This window comes from Lathyrus oleraceus, chromosome 7 (genome assembly GCF_024323335.1).
Source record: "Lathyrus oleraceus cultivar Zhongwan6 chromosome 7, CAAS_Psat_ZW6_1.0, whole genome shotgun sequence".
In the NCBI taxonomy this organism is placed as follows: Eukaryota; Viridiplantae; Streptophyta; class Magnoliopsida; order Fabales; family Fabaceae; genus Lathyrus; species Lathyrus oleraceus.
The window spans coordinates 77,719,866-77,745,499 of record NC_066585.1 but is presented as its reverse complement, the minus strand read 5'-3'; the positions used below and the strand labels follow the sequence as shown (position 1 = coordinate 77,745,499).

At 37.9% G+C, this 25,634-nt stretch overlaps 2 long non-coding RNA genes and 1 other non-coding gene across 3 annotated transcripts; 2 read left to right on the top strand and 1 right to left on the bottom strand.

The window, feature by feature from the left end:
• The first annotated feature begins 2,174 nt into the window (after positions 1-2,174).
• Positions 2,175-4,795, top strand: LOC127101473 (uncharacterized). The gene is made up of 2 exons (XR_007794645.1): positions 2,175-2,717; positions 3,585-4,795. It is a non-coding gene; the product is annotated as an uncharacterized LOC127101473 (long non-coding RNA).
• A 9,494-nt stretch (positions 4,796-14,289) lies between these two features.
• Positions 14,290-14,396, bottom strand: LOC127109451 (small nucleolar RNA R71). The gene has a single exon (XR_007796734.1). It is a non-coding gene; the product is annotated as a small nucleolar RNA R71 (small nucleolar RNA).
• Positions 14,397-19,733: 5,337 nt separating this feature from the next.
• LOC127101472 (uncharacterized) lies at positions 19,734-20,654 on the top strand. Its single transcript, XR_007794644.1, has 2 exons — positions 19,734-20,196; positions 20,339-20,654. It is a non-coding gene; the product is annotated as an uncharacterized LOC127101472 (long non-coding RNA).
• The last annotated feature ends 4,980 nt before the right edge of the window (positions 20,655-25,634 follow it).

The window sequence follows — 25,634 nt, the reverse complement described above, 5'->3', positions numbered from 1 at the left end:
CTTGTTTGCGGTAAAGTGGATACGCTTGGTTCGCACTCTAGCAGTTAAACATTACTTGCTCACACATGGAAGCTTAAGCTTCGTTCACGGTTGAACGGAAGTAACACGTCTTTATTGAAAGGTTTTAAAGAGTGCACTAAGGCAAAAGATGATTTGATTTGTTAGGGTTGATTTTATGCATGGAGACAAGCATTAAACCCTTGGCTAGATACAGTCAACGGTCCAATAACTCGGGAGTTGAGAGGACAACGTGGTCCTAACCACTCTTTTTCATCTAAAAGAGATTTGATCATGAAAGGAGTTTAGCAAGTTTAATCGTTGGAACTTAGAGGGAGACAAGCCTCTAACCCTTGACTAAGTACAGTCAACGATCGAAGTACTTGGGAATCGAGAGGATAATAGAGTCCTAACTATTCTTTTTCTTCCTCATAGCGCCTAAATTTAACTTGTTTGAATGATTAGATGTTTTAAGGGGGGAAGCCAAGTGTCGGGTCCTCAGGCTAGGTACGGCCGACAACCCAATTACTTGAATGTTGTGTACAAACACGTACACCCCATTTGCATTCCAATTTATTATGAAAATGTTTTGAAAAAGAAACTTGACGTTGAATCAAGTGCTTTGAATTTATTATGAAAGTAGTGAGTGAAGAATAGAGGTGAGAGATAGAATGAAGTTGAGAAGAGAATGGAGAAGAGATGTAAATGATGGATCTTGGAGTGAATGGAGAATGCTTGACGTTGGATCAAGCATTAACGTTGAAATGGTGTGAGTTTTATTCGGAAAAACAACTTGACGTTGGATCAAGTTTATTTTGTTTCTTTTGAAAAATGCTTTGTTTATCGTTTTGTGTTTTACCTTTGATTATTAATATGCATAGTAAACTAGCTAGAAAACAATAAATCTAAGCTATTACATGATTAAGGGAGGGGGAACATTTAACCCATGAGGGGGGATGGATCCACACAATACAATGGAAAGAGAATAAAAGGAAAATACAAGTTACAAACTACTAAACTATGTACCATGCCTAAGGCATACTAGTGACATGGTACTTCAAACAATACAAAGTTATTGAATGAAATGGAATGGTTAGGAGTATGGCTAGCTAAGAGTGAGCTTGCTTCTCCAAGTCATATATGACAACAAAACAACAAACGAGTTAGCATGAGATAAAGTCGAATGAAGGAGAATGATGTAAGTACATACAATGGTTAGAATCGATTCAAAAGGTAATGGATTAATCCATGAAAAATAATCAAGGATCTATCCTATGATCAAGGCAAATGAAACTAAGCATACAAAGTATTCATTACCTAAATTGAAATGGGATTTTCAATTTAATCAAAATGATCACAAACCATGTGAGTCGATTAAGTTGACAATTAAAGTGATTATTAATTCTAAAAAAATAAAATCTATCTAAGCATGAATTAGGAATCAAAGTTGATCAAATGAGAAATTAGCAATCTAAATTCAAGAATTGAATCTAATGACTATGATTATACAAAACAAACACACAATAGTCCAATCGAATGAAAATTTAACCTAAGTTCTAATCATGGAGAAATCAACACTAACCATTAAGCATTAAATCTTTAATTAAATCAGCAAAATGAAAATCACGAATTAGGATCACAATTAATCAAATAGAGAATTACCGATCTACATTCAAGAATGGAACCTAACAACTACGGTTATACAAATCAAATTGAGTGGGAATTAACCTAATGGGAGAGTCGTGGCAAAATCAACAATTAACCATATTAATCGAGGCAAAATCAACGAAAAGAATTCAACCTAATGACTAACTATTCTAATCATGGCATGGTTAAACTAATGTTGACTTAGTTCTAACAAAAAACCTAAAATCAAGATCAAGACAAATACCTACTTTCTATTCTAATCATCTTATCCTAATTAAACATGATTATTCTAACTAAATCTAATTGTCAATCTAACTAAGAATGAATTGAATCTAGAATCTAAAATTAAGAAAATGCCCCTCATTCTAACCAGGTTAAATTAATCATCATCAAGATTGTTAACACAACACTGGGATTAAACCAAATTAAAACAAATTAATGAAGCTTTAATCAAGGGTTAAGAGAAAATTAAGTAGCAACATGGGCCTGGGGGGTTTAGAAAATAGATTAGGGTGTGCACCATCCCTGGAATTCGTTGGGCCAAAGGCCCAGACTTTTAATTAGCCTACTCAATCTCCAAACGACGGTCCAAATTGGTGACTCCAAGACCTAACCGTCTCCTTCAACGGCATCGCGATAACGGCCATAGTTGCGGCGGTGGAAGCCCCGATGTCTAAGCTCTCTACTTCATAACCATCTAAGAACCTGCTCAAACAGGAGCCAAATCTCATTTTGCGGTGGACCTCGCATTACGAATGAGGGACAACAACCCGCCGGCATCCTCCCTATCCAGAACTCAGACTTCAATCTCGGCAGCGACGGCGGCGGGGGGAACTATGATCTCGGGGATTCACTTCCCCTGTTCGAGCATGGAAGCGGGAACACTTGTGTCGAAAAAAGGGAGAAAAAGTTGGAAGGAACTCGCGTCCCCAATTCGTCTTCGTAACCCAATCTTGAAGCGATAATTTATGCGAATAACAAAATGAATGAATAGCAAAGACCTACCGTATATTGCATTTTCGTCGATGACAAAGATGACGCTTTCAGATGCGCGTATTGCTTCGATTTCTCAGGTACTCTTCGATCCCCTCATTTTTTCTCTTTCTGTGTAGTTCCTCTTCTTCTTCTACTTCTGAGTTTTTCTCGTGTGTTGATTGTTGTGTGTTCTGTGAGCTTTCTGTGCGTAATCGCCGTGGCACGGCTTGTGATTGCTGGTTGAACCGGATTCACGAATCGTGCGTTGCGCTGAAGATAGAGATCACAGAATAAGCTTCGATTTCGGTTCTCATGTATGCCTCCTTTGTTATGGATATGCTTCTGTTGTATTCTTTTCTGATTCCGTTTGGATTCTATTTTCGCTTTTCATCCCTTCTTCTGCGGGATTCTGTTTCCGTTACATCTTGGCTTCCATTTGAGACGGAGTTTCAACCTTCATTTGCAAGTTCTTGCCATGAAGAGAATTTAGGTTGAAGAAACGGTTATGTCACAGAGAGGTTTCAACTATTGGAACTGGTTGAGGATTGAAGGCTGAGAACCCGGTTGAAGGTGATGGAGAATCGAATTGGAGTTTGGTTCAGGGCGAAGAAGAGATGGAAGAAAATATGAGAGAGTGAAGGTGGCGAGAAGTGAAGGAGATAGAAATGAGGTTTAAGGAGAAGGAAGTGGAAAAGGGGCCTGTTGAAGAAGATGGGATGAGTATTTATAGATTTTTCTCTCAAATTCTGTTATGAAAATTGGTTAGAAAAAATCAGTTAGGGTGGTTTGGAGTTTGTTATGACAGTTAGGAATCGGTTAACCTCAATGTGAATTTCTGTTAGAAGTTAGTTATGAATTTGAGCTACCCTGTTAGTTTAGGAGAGTGAAGTTGTTAAATTCAAGCGAAAATGAGAATCTGGTTTTTTACTATTATTTATGACTTTACCAAGCTCTGTCAATTGCAGGTTGATTGGGATTGAAATACAGGTTAGAGAAGCTTATTGGATATTGAGTTTTTATTGGATTTTTCTTTTCTTCAATTTAGTTTTGCAGTCGGTGTCTTGTTGCGGTTTTTAGCCAACTCTAGAAATACCTCACGAGGGAGCGGCTGCGAGAAGCTGAAGTTAGCCTGGGATTGAATGGAAAGCTTAACATCATCAAAGATTTGCTAGCATGCTCTGAATGCACTTGAGCATCTGTTAACACCTCAACAACATACCGACACCATAGCTCGAGAAATTTGAATAACGTGAGGTTCACATTCTTCTACACCCATTGATTTCAACAAACCATTGATAATCTTCGCATCCCTTGGCAACGGCGTCGACAACTTCTCCTCATTATCTTCCATAGAACACACCCTACTGTGAAGTGGTTGAAGGTTCGGTTGACGGTTTTAGAAGGTTACAAAGAGGTTTAATGCAATGGTTGAAAATCAAAGGGTTCTATTGCTCTTCTGGTAGTTTTTAATTCGTTTTATTTCTTTTGCTCTGATGGTAAAGAATGAAAGAGAAAGATTGGGCTCCAATTTGCTGCTCTGTTGGATGCGAGGGAGGAATTTAATTAAGAAAACGATCCTACCGGTTGGAGTTGAGGAGGGTTAGTGCAATGGTTGTGTTATAACATTTGGCAGGGTGGTTTATTGGACAAAGAAATGGAGGTTTAGAAGTTGAATTTCATCTTGTTCGCCATTGAAGAAGTTAGAGGGTGGAGTCCGGTTACGGGTGCCGACGGCTAGAGGAAGTTTTTGTTGTTAGCTTTAATGGTGTTATGCTGTTATTAATTATGTTAGTTTGGCAGTGGATTTGGAGACCCTCCCATCATGCCAAATTTGACGGAAAACGGTACTGCATCCAGCACGCGTAGTATTCACGATGGATTTCTATTTTCTATTCCCAAGTGAAATGCTTTTGGCACGTCAAAATGGCCATGGGTTGAACGTATGGTTGTATGGTTGTAATGGCTTTATGTTGTAATTGGATGGAAATGTATGGATTTGAAAAGTCTTAAAAGATGAATAATGGAAATTAGATTGAAATGCAATTTGGAACATGGTTTTGTAATTTTCATAGTTTTGGGATTGAATGATTGAATAAAAATGCTTAAAGATTGAATGTAATTGGAAAATTAAATTGGAGTTGAAATGGTTTATGAATGGAAATTGAGATTTTTGAGACTTGAAATTGTAATGACTTGAATGGATATGGAATTACTAAAAACGTGAATAGAATGTATGATTATGAATTTATTGAATTGATTAAAATATGAAAAGTGCAATTTGGAAGATTTAAAAGGTGAAAAATGAACATAGTTCAAAGTGGTCTTACAAAATATGAAAATGATTAAAAATGGGTTTTGGTTAGCTAGTTGACTTTGGTCAACTGGTTGACCAAAAAGTCAACAGTTGACAAAAAGTCAACTTAGGTAGAAATGTGTATTTTGGGTGAAATGATATGTAATGACTTGTATGGAATGGACTTGAATAATGTCTCGATAAAATGAATGAAAATGGACTTGACAGAATAACACAATGCCCTTAGACCAGATGAAATATGTCATACTACTAGGCTAAATCCAACCAAGCGAATGAACACTTAACTAAGCCAAAGATCCTGACCACCTTGAATGAATGCACCTTGGTCCAAGCATGAAGATCATGAACAAGTAGACTTCTGATGAATTGTTGAACAAACTAATGAAGCTCGATGAACGACCCAATGGTTCTCGAACTTGAAGGCGTACCTTCCTTCCATGCCTTGTGTGATAACACTCTTGAATCCCTGATTTTATGTCCTTTCAAATGAAGGTGGAATGTGTTATGATATAATGAATATGTAGATGAAATGAATGCTTATCAGGATATGCAAATGCTTAGGGTTAGTGACCTAGATGAACTTGTGAATGGTAGGGTGAATTTTGGGGTATGACAGCTGCCCCTATTTAATCTTCTCAAACCTGAATGCCCGGATAGCAACAACTTCTGGACATTCAAGGTAGGAGGGGATTAAATACTAGAATATCAGAAAATTTGCCCACCAAGAAAAAATGAAATGTGAAGATAGGTCACAAAGAAATTCTTCACTGAGATGTAGGATGAACAAACTAGCTTTTGGGCAGGCAGTTGCTGGGGGTTGAAATGTTATCTAATCGAAGGATATTTACAGAAGGTTAGAGATGCATGACATATGCATGATGCTGATGCAATGTGATTTATTCTTCTTTCTCAACAGGCTCTCTGTTTTTTTTTAGCAAGCTTTCCATTTTTCTTTGTACCTTTTTTTTTCTTTTCAAAACTCTTAGGCAAGCACTAAGAACATTTTTCCGCGGGGAAGAAATGGGTGAAAGATTTTTTGAAACATGGTTTACCAAGTGGAACCTGGATTTTATTTTTTGTTTATGACTGGGAAGAAAGAAAGGGAAGGAGACTAAACACAATTCGTCTTTACTGAAGGATGGGTTCTGAAGTTGACCTTATCGGAGAAAAGAGAAAAGAGTAAAGGGAGGGGCTCCGAAGTTAACCTTATCGGAAAGAGAAGAAATGAATCCTGAAGTTAACCTTATCGGGGAGAGAAGGGAAGCATCCTAAAGTTAACCTTACCAGGAGGGAAGAAATGGATCCCGAAGTTAACCTTATCGGGGGAGAAGAGAAGTATCCTGAAGTTAACCTTATCAGGGAGAGAAGAGAAGTATCCTAAAGTTAACCTTATGAGGGAGAGAAGAGAGTTTCCGAAGTTAACCTTATCGGAAGGGAAGAAGGGGTCCTGAAGTTAACCTTATCAGGAAAAGAAGAAAGTTCTGAAGTTAACCTTATCGGAAGGGAAGAAGGGGTCCTGAAGTTAACCTTATCAGGAAGAGAAGAAAGTGTAGAATGGTTTTCCAAAGTTAACCTTATCGGAAAGGGAAGAAAAAAGGTCCTGAAGTTAACCTTATCAGGAAGAGAAGAAATGACGACATCGTTGGGGAAACATTCCAAAGTTGACCTTATTGGAACCGGAGAAGGAAAATAGGGGGAGTCCCGAAGTTAACCTTATCGGGAAGATAAGAGAAGTATCCTGAAGTTAACCTTATCAGGAAGAGAAGAAATGGATCTGGATTTCCGAAGTTAACCTTATCGGAAGGAGAAGAAGGGTATCCTGAAGTTAACCTTATCAGGGAGAGAAGAAAGGGGATACGAATTTCCGAAGTTAACCTTATCGGAAGGAGAAGAAGGGTATCCTGAAGTTAACCTTATCAGGAAGAGAAGAGAAACGGGGCCCGAAGTTAACCTTATCGGAAGGGAAGAAGGGGTCCTGAAGTTAACCTTATTAGGAAGAGAAGAAAGTTTTCGAAGTTAACCTTATCGGAAGGGAAGAAGGGGTCCTGAAGTTAACCTTATCAGGAAGAGAAGAAAATTTCCGAAGTTAACCTTATCGGAAGGGAAGAAGGGGCCCTGAAGTTAACCTTATCAGGAAAAGAAGGAAGTTTCCGAAGTTAACCTTATCGGAAGGGAAGAAGGGGTCCTGGAGTTAACCTTATCAGGAAAAGAAGGAAGTTTCTGAAGTTAACCTTATCGGAAGGGAAGAAGGGGTCCTGGAGTTAACCTTATCAGGAAGAGAAGAAAGTTCCGAAGTTAACCTTATTGGAAGGGAAGAAAGTTTCCGAAGTTAACCTTATCGGAAGGGAAGAAGGGGTCTTGAAGTTAACCTTATCAGGATAAGAAGAAAGTTTCTGAAGTTAACCTTATCGGAAAGGGAAGAAACAGGTTATAGCCATATGACTCACTCTAAAGTGAATGGAAGGCTTGGTCAACATATTCAACTTGCAAAGACACACAGGAAGGTCTGATATTGTGTATATTTGACACGACTGGGGTATGGTTTGGCCAATGGAACTGGACTTACAAATGGTTCTCCCGATTGGGATTGAACGCCGTGGGGGGTATTGAAAAAGGGTTTATCCACCAGGTTGGATTCCAAGAAAGTGCCGACAGAAATGGGCTATTGAGTAGTGCCAAGAGAGTTTTGGACTTGTTTCTTTCTCGTTTAGAGAGCTTCATGATTATATCAAATGATATGCATGAGATGATATGAATTATGCATGGCAGGCTTGTGCAATGATGGTTTACGGATGCCCCAAAGCAGATGTTCTAGCCTTCCTTATAGGGGTTGCATGGACATGAACTATCGAGAGGGGAACGACATCAGTAATAACATCAGAGAGATCTATCTCAATACCGACATTTTTAGGGTTCAATTTCTCCTTGGTGTGCTTTCTAGGAGTTGAGGCATTTTGGAGATTTTAGGTATGGACTGCAAATAGAAGATAGAGAGATGAGAGTGACTGAGAGTAATGTTGAGAGAGAGAATAAAGAAGGTAGTGTGAATGATGCTTATAGAATAGCTAAGATGACACGTTGGGAAAATAAGGAAAAGTTGTAATGATATTCCTTGAGTTTTGTGCACCACTAAGTGGAGGGAAGAGAAAATTTAATTTCCATATCTCCATATCAGTAATTGCTATAGTTCTTCAAGCATGCAAATGCACAATTCTCCCCTTAATTTTTCAAAATGATTTGCATTTAAGGCTTTAGTAAAACTATCTGCCAATTGCTTCTCAGTGGTTACATGCTCAAGAGTTACAATTTTGTCTTCAACAAGATCCCTAAAAAAATGATGACGGATATCAATATGTTTATTTCTGCTGTGCTGAATAGGATTCTTGGAAATGTTAATAGCACTTAGGTTATCACAATATAATATCATGACATCCTGTTGAACATTGTATTCTTCTAACATTTGTTTCATCTGAATTAATTGAGAGCGGCTGCTTCCTGCTGCAATATATTCAGCCTTAGTCGTAGATAAAGACACACTATTTCGCTTCTTGCTAAACCAAGATATAACATTATTTCCTAAAAAGAAACATCCTCCAGAAGTGCTCTTTCAATCATCAGCACTGCCTGCCCAATCTGCATCACAATATCCTATAAGCAAGGGATTTGCATTATGAGAATACAACATTCCATATTCAATAGTTCCATTGATATACTTCAGGATCCTTTTCACTTGAGTAATATGAATCATTTTGGGTTCAGACTGATACCTTGCACATACTTCTACATCAAATGTAATGTCAGGTATGCTAGTTGTAAGATACAACAAACTACCAATCATACTCCTGTATAGACTTTGACCCACATTTACAGTTTTATTCATATTTAGTCAATTTCAAGTGGGTTGGTGCAGATTTCCTTTTATGACTAGCATTTTCCATGCCAAAGTTCTTTACTATACTTTTATCATACTTGCTTTGAGAGATAAAGATAGTGTCATCCATTTGTTTGACTTGGAGCCTAAGAAAGTAAGTCAATTCACCAACAAGACTCATTTCAAATTTAGATTTCATCTTCCTGACAAAATGTTGGACCATCTGGTTCGACATCCCTCCAAACACAATGTCATCAACATATATTTGAGTTATCATGAGTCTACCATGTTCTTCTTTAACAATAAATTTCTTGTTTGTTCCTCCTTTCCTGTATCCATTGTTGACCATGAACTTTGTGAGCCTTTCATACCATGCCTTATGTGCTTGCTTTAATCCATAGAGAGCTTTCTTTGGTTTGTAAACATGATCTGGAAAGTTAAGATCTACGAACCTCTTGGGTTGTTCAACATAGACTTCTTCATTCAAATACCCATTTAAGAAGGAACTTTTCACATACATTTGAAATAACTTAAATTTAAGAAAACAGGCCACTCCTAACAGTAGTCTTATTGACTCAAGACGAGTAACAAGAGAAAACATCTTATCAAAATCAACCCCTTCAATTTGAGTGTATCCTTGAGCAACAAGTCTAGCTTTGTTTTTTGTCACAGTTCCTTTTTCATCAGATTTGTTCTTGTAGATCCATTTTGTCCCAATAACATTCATTCCTTTAGGCCTAGGAACTAAGTCCCATACTTCATTTCTTATAAACTGTAGTAATTCTTCTTGCATAACATTGATCCAAAATTTATCAGCCAAAGCATCCTTCACATTTTTAGGCCAAACATAGAGACAAAACAAGCATTTGAAATCACATCTCTATATCTAGTGGTGACTCCTTCATTGAGATTTCCAATAATGAGTTATGTTGGATGATCTTTCTGAATTCTGATAGAGGTACCTTTGTTGACTTGATGGTTGTCTGGTTCAGTGCCTCCTGGTTCAATGTATGACTCAATAACGTCCTCATTTTCAAAAGTGTCAATCTGCTGAGATGATGTGCCAACATCTTCATCAACATCAATCCTTTTTCCTGCGATATTATCATCCACTACAACATTGATGGATTCCATCATGACTTTGGTTCTGGAATTAAAAACTCTATTGGCTCTACTATTTATAGAGTACCCTAGAAATATTCCTTCATCACTCTTGGGATCCATCTTTCTTCTTTGTTCACGATCAGCCAAAATGTAGCATTTGCTTCCAAATACATAAAAGTATTTGACAGTAGGCTTCCTTCCTTTCCATAATTCATAAAGAGCAGCTGAAGTACCAGTTCTTAGAGTGACTCTATTATGAATATATCAAGCAGTATTCATTGCTTCATCCAAAAAATGGTAGGGTAGTTGCTTGGCATAAAGCATGACTCTAGCTGATTCTTATAGAGTCATATTCTTGTGTTCAACAACACCATTTTGCTGAGTGGTAATGGGAGAAGATAACTCATGACCAATACCTTCATATGAGAAAAATTTAGAAAATTTTCTATTTTCAAATTCCTTCCCATGGTCACTTCGAATCCTGATAATTCCACATTCCTTCTCTCTTTGAAGCCTTTGACATAAATCTTTGAACACCTCAAAGACATCTGATTTTTCTTTGAAGAAGTTCACCCAAGTGAATCTTGAAAAATCATCAAAAACTACATAGGCATATCTTTTCCCACCAAGGCTCTCGGCCTGCATAGGCCCCATGAAATCCATATGAAGAATTTCTAGAACTTTTGAAGTGGTCTAATGTTGTAACTTAGGATGTGACATCTTGGTTTGCTTTCCAATTTGACACTCGCCACAAACTTTACCTTCTTCAGTTTTGAGCTTTCGAATACCTCTGATGGCTTCTTTTGATGCAATCTTTTTCATGCCTTTCAGATGTAGATGTCTAAGTTTTTGGTGCCACAGGTTAACTTCGTCTTCTTTGGATATCATACATGTGGAAGAGCAGTTAACTTCTTGAGATGTCCACAAGTAACAATTGTCATTAAACCTGACTCCCTTCATGAGTACTTCATTTTTTTCTCATCAGTGACCAAACACTCAGATTTTATGAAATTTACTTTAAGACCCTCATCACATAGTTGACTGATACTAATCAAATTAGCAGTCAGGTCTTTTATCAACATGACATTATCAAGACTCGGGAGTCCTGTACAAGCTAGTCTTCCAACTCCTTTATTTCACCTTTAGCCCCATCTCCGAATGTGACATAACCGGTTGAGTAGGACTTGACTTTCTCAAAGAACTTCTTGACACCTTTCATGTTTTTAGAATATCCACTGTCAAAATACCAGTCTTCTCGAGAAGAAGCTCTAAGAGAGGTGTGAGATATGAGACTATAGTTGACAGGCTTGGGTATCCACTCCTTCCTAGTGTTAGTTACCATTTGATTAGTCACGGGTTGTGTTTCATACCTGGGATAGCCATACAGTTTAAAGCAGAAAGGTTTTATATGACCATATTTTTCACAGTAATGACATCTCCAGCATAATAACTTGCGTTCAGTTTGAAAGTTATGATGTCTGGGACGATGTTGAATCAGATGTTTATACATTACAGGCTTAGGCTCCCTTTTAGAAAGAAAAAATTTGCTCATAGAGCTTTCTCCTTGATTATCCAGAGATTGATAATTAAAGCCAATTCCCCTCAGATCTCCAGCCAGTTTTCCAATTTACAAACTTCATCTAATACATTAGATCCCTTGTTCAACATTCTTACAACATTTATCATGTTATTAAGTTTGGAAGTCAACAGTATCACCTCATCTTGAAGATCAGAGATGGTAGACTGATACCTTTCTTTTTTAGCCTGTAACTGAGATATAATTTTCTTCTATTTTTCTCCCAGCTGACACACATCTTCACTTCTGATGCATAGTTCTCTATAGGAGGCAACCAGTTCCTCATATGATAATTCTTCATCACATAAATCTTCATCAGATTCATATATTCCAGTTAAAGTAGTTACACATTTAGCAGTTTCATCCTCAGGTTCACTTTCAGAGTTATCATCATCAGATCAAGAGACATATAACCCTTTTTTTATTTCTTTAGATAGGTAGGACATTCTGCTCTAATGACACTGAATGCCTTTACCTTGATTGGATCTCTCTTCAGTTCTTGTTCTTTTCTGAAAGTTATTATTATTCTTGATGTCAGATGGAATGTTCTTGACATTTGGTCTTGACTTCCTATCGATTCTCTTTAGCACCTTGTTGAATTGTCTTACAAGTAGTACAATAGCATTAGTCATTCCTTCATCAGTATCCAAGTCACATTGGTCTTCTTCATCTTCAGTGTTGGATACAAAAGTTATGCTCTTGTTTTTATTTTCAGATTTGTCATTTATACCCAATTCAAAGGTTTGGAGAAACCCAATAAGTTCATCTACTCTCATGGTGTTTATGTCTTGAGCTGCTTCAATGGTTGTTAATAACGAGAAATCGTATCGTGTTTTTAGGCTCATTTCACATGTTATTCGTCTATGTTTTTATGCATTTTATCGCCTTTTACTTCTGTTTTATTTGTTTTGTAGTTGTTATCCGATTTTATTAGAGTTTTAGAAGCCTCGCAAAAAAGGAGCGAAATATGAGCTAAAAAGGAGCAAAATAGTCATTTTTGACCATTCTGTTCAGATGGAGTTCGCCACCTAGTAGATGGTGTTCGCCATCCCCAGTGCCCGCCATGTCATTTAAATATTGAAGGAATGGCGTTCGCCATTATCATGCAGTAACAGAACTGCGCTAGTGGGCAGTTCTGGACCATTTTTTCTCACCTATTTTCCCTCCACTCTCCCTGCAAGATCAAAAGGAGTTATGAGGACTCAAAACCTCTATAAATAGGACTGTGGGAGATTTTTGGAGGCATCCAAGTTGTGCGGAAGCTCTATCGAATTGCATTTTACTATTAAGCATAAATTCACCTGTAAAAGTGACTATAACTCACATCGAGGGATTGACACACTTGTTTTATTTTATTTTTCATTGTACTCTGGGATCAAGAACATGTCTGGCGTTATTTTCAAGTTCAAGTTAATTCAAGTTTTATTTTACAAAATTTCAGGTTCTTTTTACTACTTTTGATATTGGTATGTTTTACTGTTTTAATTACTTGCATGTCATGCTACTCTTAGTTTTTAATGCTTTGATTATGTTGTACTCAAGTAATACCATGCCATGCTAAATTATTCTGAGTCTGACGTATGAGGACCGTCGTTACCGATGGGACTCGGTAGAAATATTAGGCATGAATGTATGATTTAACTATGTTATGGCTTTAGTTATCAAATGTGTGTTTTACTGTTTAGGCACAAGAGTGTGAGACAAACCAAGGTTCAATCCAATAGCACGAGAGTGTGAGGAAGGGACCGTATATTGGAAACTAGGCATCGATCATAAAAACAGCGAGAGCATTTTAGGTATCATTTAGGATCTCATTTACTTTCAAAATACGCTTTATAATTAGAACGAGCGAGCGAGAGCAAAATCCCGTGGTTAGGAGGTGAGATCTCTGTCAATAGCGCGAGAGCGTGAGACGGAACCTTTAAGTCGATATTTTCTAGATAACGCAATAGAATCATATTTAGTGCCCAAATTCTACCTAAGCCCATAGGAACGCGGAATCCATATTTCGGACTCATTTATTATTATAACTTTTAAAGCGTTAGAAATTAGTATTTTCATTTCCGTTCATAACCTTATAATCTTTAGCCTTAGCTTTGCACTGCAATAATAGATGAAATTAGCTTGACTATTAGTCTCTGTGGGTTCGATAATATTTTAAAATGACACGACAGGATATCCACTTGCAGTCATCATCCGACAAACACGCCCGTCGTGAACAAGTTTTTGGCGCCATTGCCGGGGACTAATTTAGTCAATATTATCGATTGTATGCCAGACAATCGCTCTCAGAGCAAGGAGTTAGAGCAACCAATTGACGATATCGAGCGTTATATTAATTTAAGACAGTGAATCAATAGATTTCGTATTAAATACGATCGTCCAGACCCTATTATTCCAATTTCAGAACCAGAACCAATTATGGTCGAAAGACCACAAAACTGTCCATTGAAGTATTATGATGTTCCATCGCAAGCAGATCCACATAACAACATTATTGTCCCTTCCATCAATCGGAATGATTTCGAGTTGAAACCTTCGCTATTATCAGCCATTCAACAAAACCAATTTTTAGGTAGTCCTAAAGACGATCCTAACTTACATTTGTCAGTATTTGTGCAGTACGCAGACACTGTGAAAGCAAATGGTGTCAGTCAAGAAGCGATTAGACTACGTATTTTCCCTTTTTCCTTAAGAGATAGAGCTAGAGCTTGACTCCGGTCTCTACCTTCAAACTCAGTAACCACATGGGACGAGTTGAAGAAAGTTTTCTTAGCCCGATCTTTTCCACCAAGCAAAACAGTTATGCTAAGAGCTCAGATCAACGGATTTAAGCAAAAAGACAATGAATCTCTTTTCGATGCTTGGGAAAGGTACAAGGACATGATGCGACTTTGTCCATACCATGGACTTGAAGAATGGCTAATTATCCATACCTTCTATAATGGTTTGTTGTATAACACTAAGATGAATTTAAGCATTGCCGCTGGCGGAGCTCTAATGGACAAACCGTATGACGAAGCTTATGAACTCATAAAAAACATGGCTCGAATCATTTCCAATGGGGAGGAGAACATGCTGCTGTAAAAAAATCAACTCCGAAAAGCGGAATGTACGAAGTTAATGGCATAGACTACATCAATGCTGAAGTGGACGCGCTTACTCAGAAGATTGAAAGCTTGGCCATAACACCAGCAACTACCGTAGCTTCCATAACACCAAACTGTGAATTATGTGGAACCCCTGGGCACACTAATGTTGATTGTCAGTTATTGGCTGGTATTCCCACCGACCAAATGAACTATGCTCAAGGAAACCCATATTCAAACACTTACACTCCTGGTTGGAGGAACCATCCAAACGTTTCCTATAAAAGTAACAATGCCTTGTTTCCACCAAACCCAACACCTGTTATTCCACCTGGCTATCAGAAAGGAGCCCTTGTTGCTCCACACGCACCTAGAAAGTCAAATTTAGAGATCATGATGGAAAAATTCATAAATGCCCAAGCTCAACAAAATAAAGAGTTCGCAAATCAAAATGCTCATACGAGTGAACTGATGAAACAATTGTCAAATAAGTTTGATGCTATGGCTACCCATAACAAAATGTTAGACACCCAGATCTCCCAAGTAGCCCAACAACAAGCCGCAATAGCAGCCCCAACTGGAGCATTTCCTAGTCAACCTCAACCAAACCCAAAAGGCCACGCTAACGCTATCACACTTCGGAGTGGAACAAAATTAGATGAACCAATTGACCCCATGATCCAAAACCTAGCCATGTATCAAAATCCTGGTAAGGGATCCGAAAAGGTAAACGAACCAGCCAATGATGGAAAGAAAGACGAAAGCAGAGATGAAAAATATAAAGAACCACCTTATGTGCCTCCGCCACCATACAAACCACCTGTACCTTATCCCTAAAGACTTGTTAAATCCAAAAATGAAGGACAATTCAAGAAATTCGTAGAACTTATGAAGCAACTTAACATAACCATACCATTCACATAAGTCATTACGCAAATGCCTTCATATGCTAAATTCCTTAAAGAGATTTTATCCAATAAGAAAAATCTTGAGGACGATGAGACCGTTATACTTACTGCAGAATGCAGCATTATCATTCAAAACAACATGCCTCCTAAATTGAAAGACCCTCGTAGCTTTTCCATATCATGTGTGATTGGAAATTTTATCATAGACAAAGCTCTATGCAATTTAGGAGCCAATGTTAGTTTAATGCCCTTATCCACATGAAAAAAATTCAATCTAGGAGAATTAAGACCAATAAAGATGTCTCTACAACTAATTGACCGTTCCATTAAATTTCCAGTGGATATGCTAGAGAACGTTCCTGTTCGTATAGGATAATTCTATATTCCTACCGACTTTGTGATTATAGATATAAATGAGGATTCCCACATCCCTATTATCTTAGGAAGACCCTTTCTAGCCACGGCCGAAGCCATCATAGATGTGAAAAAAGGAAGGCTAACATTCAAAGTCGGAGAAGAAAAAGTTGAATTTTTCTTAGCTAAATTCCTACAAGCGTCAGCTATAGACGAACCATGTTGTTTCTTAGACGTCATCGACGAATGCGTGAAAGAAATGGAGAAGGAATCATTTAGGTATACTGAAGTACTGAAGATTCCAACACTTCATATATTTAAAAACAATGATTGGAGTGAGCGTACGTAGATGACAGTCTGAGAGAATGTCTAGCACTAACACCAAACCCAATACCATGCCCCGAGAAACCTTAAATAGACCTTAAAACACTACCCAAAGATTTAAGGTATGAATTTCTAGATACTGAGCTTGAAAGACCAGTTATAGTCAATGCTGACTTAGGATAGATAGAAACCGAAAAATTACTCCATGTCCTAAGAAAATATCTGACACCTCTAGGTTATAACATCTCTAACTTAAAAGGAATAAGCCCCTCTATATGTATGCATCACATTATGCTAGAGGAGGATTGTAAAACCTCTAGAGAGTATTAGATAAAAGTAAATCCCATCTTGAGTGATGTAGTCAAAAAAGAGGTACAAAAGCTATTAGAAGCAAGAATCATATACCCGATATCTGACAGTAATTGTGTCAACCCGATACATGTCGTTCCAAAGAAGGGAGGTGTTACCGTTGTTAGTAATGAGAAGGGCGAATTCATTTCAAAAAGAACTCAAACTGAATGGAGAATGTGCATAGACTATAGAAAACTAAATAAATCCACTCGTAAAGATCACTTTCCATTACCCTTTATGGACCAAATGCTTGAACGACTGGCTAAACATTCTCACTTCTTCTATTTAGATAGATACTCAGGATTCTTTCAAATTCATATCCATCCTGATGACCAAGAAAAGACTACTTTCACATGTTCTTATGGTACATTTGCCTATCGACGAATGTCATTTGGACTATGTAATGCCCCCTGCAACATTTCAGAGATGCATGATGTCGATCTTTGCTGATTTTATAGACGAAACAATGAAAGTATTTATGGATGACTTCTCTGTTTGTGGGCAAAGCTTTGAAGGATGTCTTTTGAACCTAAAAATGGTACTTGAGAGATGCATTAAGGTAAATCTCGTATTAAATTAGGAAAAATTCCATTTCATGGTCCGACAAGGAATGTACTTGGGAATGTCGTATCCAATCGAGGGATTGAGGTGGATAAAGTAAAAATCAAAATTATAGAACATCTTCAACCTCCAAAAACCGTTAGAGAAATTCGCAGTTTCTTAGGACACGTCAGTTTCTACCGACGATTCATTAAGGATTTCTCTAACATAACAAAACCACTAACGGGCTTATTAATGAAAGACGTTGAATTCATATTCGACGAATAGTGCTTAAAAGCATTTGAACATCTGAAAAATGATTTTATTACCGCACCCATTATGAAACCACCTGATTAGAGTAAGCCATTTGAGATAATGTGTGACGCTAGTGATTACGTTGTTGGCGTAGTCTTAGGATAAAGAGAAGATAAAAAGCTTCATTCTATTTATTACGCAAGTAGAACCTTAGACGAAGCACAGATGAACTATACAACCAGAGAAAAAGAACTCCTATCTGTTGTATTTGCCTTAGATAAATTTTGTTCCTACTTAGTAGGAGCAAAAATAATTGTCTATATCGACCACGTCGCAATTAGGTACCTGTTAAGTAAGAAGGATGCTAAACCGAGACTTTTAAGATGGATCCTACTCTTACAAGAATTCCATCTAGAGATCAAAGATAAGAAAGGCACCGAGAACGTAGTAGCAGATCATCCCTCTAGGATTGAGGATCTAAAACCTGAGCAAGTGCCCATAAATGACAATTTCCTCTACGATCGAATTGTAGCCCAATTAGAAATTGAAAGAGAAAGGATCGAGTGCTCTTTAGTGTATAATGACATAGAGACTAATGAAGTTGTGGAATCTATTTGCACCAAGACCACCCTGTCATGGTATGCTGACTTTGTCAACTACTTAGCCGCTAAAGTGCTTCCGCCAGACCTAACATACCAGCAAAAGAAGAAAACTTTCCACAATCTCAAACATTATTATTGGGACGAACCACTACTTTTCAAGAGAGGCGCCGATGGTATTTTGCGTCGATGTGTTCCTGAATCCGAAGTAAACGATATCATATCTCAATGCCACTCTGCATCCTATGGAGGGCACACAAGCACCTCAAAGACTTGTGCAAAGATCTTATAATCTGGCCTCTTTTGGCCTAATCTATGGAAAGATGTCCATATCGCGATTAAAAATTGTGACCGGTTCCAAAACACTGGCAATATCTCTAGACGCGATGAGATGCCACTAAAAGGTATCTTATAATTAGAAGTCTTTGATGTCTGGGGTATAGATTTCATGGGTCCTTTCCCGTCTTATTTCGATAACAAATACATACTCGTTGTTGTTGATTACCTATCAAAATGGATCGAGGTAGTAGCTTTCCCCACTAACGATACACGAGTAGTGATTAAACTTTTCAAGAATTAAATCTTCCTAAGATTCGGTGTACCAAGACTCGTGATTAGCAACGAAGGATCTCACTTCAATTCCAAAATCTTCGAAAGATTGTTGTTGAAATATGGAGTCCGGCACCGGGTAGCAACGCCATATCACCCTTAAACAAGTGGGCAAGTTGAAGTTTCCAATAGAGAAATAAAACAAATTTTGGAGAAAACCGTTGCAACCTCTAGGAAAGATTGGTCTACAAAATTTCATGAAGCTCTGTGGGCTTATAGGACAGCTTATAAAACCCCGATAGGAACAACACCACTCAAACTAGTTTATGGTAAATCACGTCACTTGCTGTCATACCCCAATTTTGTCCGGGCATATTTAAATTTTCATAGAATTAATTTCATTTTCATTTTTGCATCATATGCATAGCATGACATACATTTGCATCATGAATAAACACCTGAAATGTCAGTCAGAATGAATTTATTTGAGAATACAGAAAAAATCGGTTGAATCGTTAAAATTTGAGGAAAGACTGTATTTTTAATAAATATATTTTGTGCTGACCATTTTAGCATGTCCAATTTAATTTTTCGAGGATATTTGTTCCCGACTTTTATTTTCTTAATCAAGATATCATTTGAACAAATTGGAATTAATTAAATAATTAGTTTGAATTTATTTTTATGAATTAGAATTAATTACATAATTAGTCTGAATTTGTATTTGGTGAATTGATTTTTATTTTCTAAAATAATTGCTAAATATCTTATAATTTTCAAATTTAAAAAAAAATAATAAATAATGAGGATTGCATTGGATCCCCTCCTAAACGGTAACACACGTGTAGCTCCTCACATCTCTCTGGCCCACGTGACACACCTCACCCACTAATAACTTCCCACTCAATATTTCACACTCACACTTTCTTCATTAAAAGGCCTCTCTCTACTGTTCATAGTCTGGCTAAAAAAAAGAGAAAATTAAAAAAGGAAAAGAGAAGCAGAAGGCCTTCTTCTTTTCCATCGCCCTCACCACTCAACTCTCAGCTCACAAAACCCTCTTTCTCTCGCTACACTAAAAACCCTCAAAAGAACCCTTCGCATTTTCCACGCCGGAAACATCCGCACAACCCCACAACACCATAAACCTTCAAAATCCCAACCTTCAATCTTCATCGCCTCCGCTCAAACTCCCACCGGCGAAACCCCTTTGCAACCCAGCTCAGCCGTCAAATCCGTGTCCACCACCGTAAACCAGCATCTTCGCCATCTTTACCGCTCGCAACCCATCCAAAACCCTTTCCGCCGTCAAAAAACGCGAAGCCCTTCATCTTCTTCAAACTCAACCGTCAAAACCCCACCACCAGCAAATAAACCTATCGCGCGTCACCACCAACATCTCAAAGACCGACCACACCACTACCGCCGCTCACCTTCCTCAACAACCTTCACTCCGCCGCTGAAACCCATAAAACAACCTTCATTGTTCCTCGCCGGTTTTATCCTCTTTTGTTAACCTCGCATCCGAGATACCGCCATCGTGTCGGTAACTTCGACTCAACAGAAGCTGAAGTTCCTGATTTACTTACTGATATTTGGCTTCGAGTTTACTGCAGAATTCTTCCAAACAACAAATCAAAGTCCGCATTTCTATAATTTCCAAGCCGTGTCCAAGGTCGGTTCTCACCATTTCCGACGATAGCAAAGGTTGACGCAGATCTCGCCTTCGCCATTCTCTATCCGGTTGGTATTCGACTTATATTTCGGCGAAGTTTGGTTTTTATTATGTTATTTCTGTTCAGATTTTGGGTTCTAGTTATTTTGAAATTTGATTTTGTTTTTTTTGATTATTTTGGATATGGAACTGTTATGTTTGGAATGTTAGCATTAATCCTGGGAATGTTAGCATTAATCCTGTTTCAAGGCGGATTCGGTTTCCATGGCAGCATACTCCGGTATTGTTTGGCCGAAGGATACTTCTAGAAATATCTTAGTTTCTTCATAGAAGTTGAAAAAATCAAAGAATTATTATTTTTATTTTATTTATTTATTTTTAGTATGTGAAATTTCGTAACTGATGGTGAAGTGGTGTGTACGTTGAGTTTTGCTATGGCATTCATGTACCTTGGGTTCCTTTATTCATCATAGGTTGTTATTACATTGTTTGATTAATAGTTTTCATAATATGGGGTTGAATTTTAGTGTTGTTTCTAAAGAGCTCAATGCTACAAATGTGTACTACTTCTATATGATCATGTTTGGGCCAATTTATACATGTGATAGATGTTTAAATTGCTGCCATCTTTCTTTATCATTTGAAAATATCATAAACAAGTTGGGGATGGCTGTTATTCTATTTCATTACGGTATCATATGAATCGGTTTTCCGGTCTGTGGATTCGGCAATTTTATGCCGGCATACCGCCAAACTTCAATAAATTAATTGTATGATTTCACCGCGTTTAGAACTCACATACGACATTTCAATTTCATGGTCGTTATGTACAAACCGGTTCCGAGCACATATTCATCGTTACATGCTGATTAAATCAATGTTAATTCCTATTTTCTTTCTCTTTTGGCTTAATTAATTGATTAAAACTTGATGAGTTTAATTTCTATTAATCAATTTTAATTAACTTAATTATTTGAATTAATTAAATAATTTTGATAATTAACTTTAATTAATTTAATTAATCAATTTAAACAAATTTTAATAAATTAATTTTGATTAAAAGAAATTGTTTAATTTCTCCCACTCTCACAAACTTCACATTTCAAAAAAGAAAAACTATGTCATCATCATTTCACAAACTATTTCCAATTTTATTTCAATATCAATTCATCATCCAACACAAACCAATTTTAAAAGCACAAATCATACAATTCTCGATTTAATATCGAGCCCATTTTTAAACACCCTTGTAAGTCGATTGCTTCTAGCATCGCCATCAACCTCACATAGCTTACTCTTGGGCTTCCTTACAATGAAACCTACTTGGTTATTGACTAATCGAGTAGATGAAATAATACACAAAATAAAATTCATTTATTCCTAAACATGAATTCAAATCATTTTTCCAAACCAATTCAATTTCAAAAGAATGTTCTTTTTTAAACATAAACTTGGGATGAAAAGGAGATAGGAGGCGTACGCCTTACTATTTCTCAATTACTCGAATAATTGGCGTACGCCATATTGCACGAGTTCTTGTCACCCGATTAAATCTTAAATCACAATTTCAAATCACTTTTCAAAATCAAATATAATTTCCAAATTCAAATCATTTCAAATCATAATCATTTCTACAAATTTCAAACCCTTTTAATTTCGTATCTTTGAATGAAAAGGAGAATAGTGAGCATCCGCTTCATTATCTCTCGATTATTCGAATAATTGGCGTACGCCACATTGCTCGAATCTTCGTCATCAAATTAAAACCAATTCAAAATACAAACTAATTTCGCAAATCAAATACAATATCTAAAAACATATCTTTTACAATTTAAACTTCGGATGATAAAAGATGAGAGGCGTACGCCTCGCCACCTCTCGATTATTTGAATAATTGGCGAACGCCATATTGCACAAATTATCGACTTCCGACTAAAACACGTTAAATAAACTTGGATTAGGGAATAAGTGGCGTACGCCTCATTATCCTTTGAATAAGCAAGTAGGGGGCGTACGCCTCACTACCGTGCATATTCAACATCCACAAACAAACTTTCAAAATAATTTGAACGAAAAAGGAGTAGAAGGCGGGACGCCTTATTACTCCTCGAAAGAATTGGACGATTGGTGAACACCACATTGCTCAATCTTTCGTCGTTCTCCAAAAAAACATCTCAAACGCATCAAACTAATTTCCCGCCCCCGAGCGAACGAAACCAATAACACCCAAACACATCAAATCAACTCGTCACCCCCGCGTGACCAAAACCCTTTCAAAAGAACACTGTCAATCCTTTCTAATGAGCACAACAAACCAGTGCTAGAGCCTCCGCCGAGAGTAGACAAGCCAGCGTTTAGCCTTTAGAACGCCGACCTACACAGTCGTTCATCAAACAAAACACACCAAAACCGTAGTTCCCCGAACTACGAATGCTCTGATTTCCTTATTACACCATCAGGATACGTAGGCAGGAGATTGCTGTATCTTCGTGAGCACACTAATAAAAAACCTCCCATTTCCCCCTCCTGAGGTCTTCACCCATCTCTATTATCAACTCTAATTACTAGAAGAAAGCAAACAACATTTAACTAACATTCAAATAGCAAATTAGACTAAAAGGTTCCCGTTGAGTACAACGGACGTGAGGGGTGCTAATACCTTCCCCTTGCGTAATCGACTCCCGAACCCGAATATGGTTGTGACGACCATTATTCTACTTTTAGAGGTTTTATCGATATTTTCCTATCCCTTTATTAGGGTAAATAAAGTTCGGTGGCGACTCTGTTCGAACTAAATTTTTCCGCGACCATCGCGAGGAATCGCATTTTTCGAGGTGCGACAGATGGCGACTCTACTGGGGATCCTGCTCCAAGCAAGAGAGAGTCAAGCCTAACTTAGTCAATTTGCTATGAATGTTAGAATCTGCCTTTTATTTGCTTATGTATATCTTGATGTATTATTTATGCTATGTAATTTATTCTGCTATTATGGTGGGTGATCTATGGTGTTTGACACATGTTGTGAGATAAGCTCCGTACCCGAGCTTTGAGAAGAACTTAGAACCCGGAGTTGTGTAGTATTGAACCGGGGGGTGTACACCTCATTGGGACAATACGAGAACTCCACCTAGAGTAGATCTGTTCAGAATTTCCATCATAATATGGCTAGCCCATTATTGCGAGGAAACGTTGAACATGGTCAATGACTCTGGGAACCTCATCTTAAACTGATGTCCGTCTTCATGATTGGCGATCGTGTAGTATTGAACCGAAGGGTGTACACCCTGTTCGAACAATACGAGGATCCCACTCAGAGTAGATTGATTCAGAATTTCCATTTCGATGTGGCTAGCCCATTATTGCGATGGAAGACTGAACTTGGTCCATGACTCTAAGTTCTTATCATGAAAACGAACAACCTTATGAGCCATCCTTTTGTGTGTGGGGTAGATAACATAGAACCTCCGTATAGGGTGTACCATATGATACTCATGATATCCTGGATCCTAATTATACCTGCATTACATTTTCTTTGCATACAAATATAAAATTTCATGCATTCGCATTTCATCAGCATGGATTGCATATCATTTTCCAATACAAAAAAAAACTCATCCCGTCCTTTTGCCAATTACCAGCAGGCTGATTTCCTGGCACTCGTACTGAACCTTTGAGAGCTACTAAAAGACAAGGGATCACTGAGAACATAATCAAGTTGAGTTGAAAATGGATATGAACAACATGGAAGGAAAGGTAGACCAGATGTTGGAGGCTAGGCTAGCCCAATCAAAGAACAATTTTCAACATGGTGTCACAGAGAATGTTGGTTCCTCATCAGGCTTTACTGTAATTACCAACCCAATGTATGACCCTCTGTATGACTATAATCCTCCACAAGTGAACATTCCTACTCAATCCCAGTTGATGCCATTGACCAATCCTGATGTTGAAAGGCTTCATGCTCTTGAGGAGAGAGTCCGAGCAATGGATGTGAATGACAATTTTAGGCTTGATATGTGCTTAGTACCAGGCCTAATAATCCCCCCGAAATTCAAATTACCCAACTTCGAGAAGTATAAAGGGGATAGTTGTCCAAGGCACCATTTGGTGATGTTTTTCCGAAAAATGGCGTCACATACTCACGATGACAAGCTGATGATTCACTATTTTCAAGACAGTTTGATTGGAGCATCATTGAGCTGGTATATGAAATTGAAAAGAAGCCATATTCAGTCATGGGAAGACTTAGCCAATGCTTTTTTGAAGCAGTACAACTACAACTTAGACATGGCTCCAGACCGAAGGCAGCTGCAAAGCTTATCCCAAAAGAGAGACGAATCTTTCAAAGGATATGCACAACGATGGAGAGAATTGGCAGCCCAAGTGCAACCACCACTCTTGGATAAGGAATTGGTTGACTTGTTTATGGATACCTTGCAGAGTCCTTACTTTGAAAGGATGGTAGGTAATGCATTATCAGACTTCGCCCACTTAGTGACAATTGGAGAACGCATCGAGAGTGCCCTAAAAAACGGAAGAATCCAAGGCGCCTCGAGCAGCCAAGCTAGCGAGACAGAATCCCTCAGCAATTCCCAAAAGGAAGAAGAGGATGAAACCAATGCAGTCATAACAGATGTCAGGCAACCGGCAACGCCGAGAGCACCATACCAGCAACCATGGTCTGCTCCTTACGCAGATCAACGATCTCGTGGTCGAGGATATCAAAATCAGCCTTTGAACCAATCTAGGCCTCGAAACAATCTAGAAAGAAGGAATGCTCCTCTCGATCCAACTCATATGTCATACAGTCAACTTCTGCCACATCTGATTCAAAACTCGTTGGTGGATCCCAAGTCTCTCAGGCCATTGCCAGAACCATACCCACCTGGGTATGACCCTGATGTGCAATGTGGATATCATGCCGGGTCAATAGGGCACTCGACCGAAGATTGCAACGCTTTCAAAGCCAAGGTTCAATAGTTGATTGACAAAAAGTACATATCCTTTCCAGACGGAAATCTGCTGGTGCACGTCAACCTCTCGCCTGAATAAATTCGAAGACTTCAAGGGAGTATCTCATAAGGCTAATGGTTCAGACAGGAAGACATCCTTAACATTAGCAATCATTGGACTGATTTGTTTCCATTTGCATTTGTAATTTCTTTGTTGATTAAATGTTACTTGCTTTTAAATTTTGCTGTCTTTAATGGTAATATTAATGAAGTAATGACGCATGTTTTGAACAAATTATCTCGCATTCGCTCATTTTTCTTCTCTTATTTAAAAAAAAAAACAAAAAAATACATCCATGTTCTTTACCTCACCTTCTTTATCAAATTGTAGTTTTAGCAATATTGGAGGGAGGATGACGAAAATAAAATACTCATAATTGCTGACTGTATGCTTTCAGATAAGATCCTACTAATGATGTACAGACATTGTTTCAAATCCCCAAACACTGGAGAGATAAGGAGTTAATCCCTAGTCAACCACTTCGAGCCTAGAA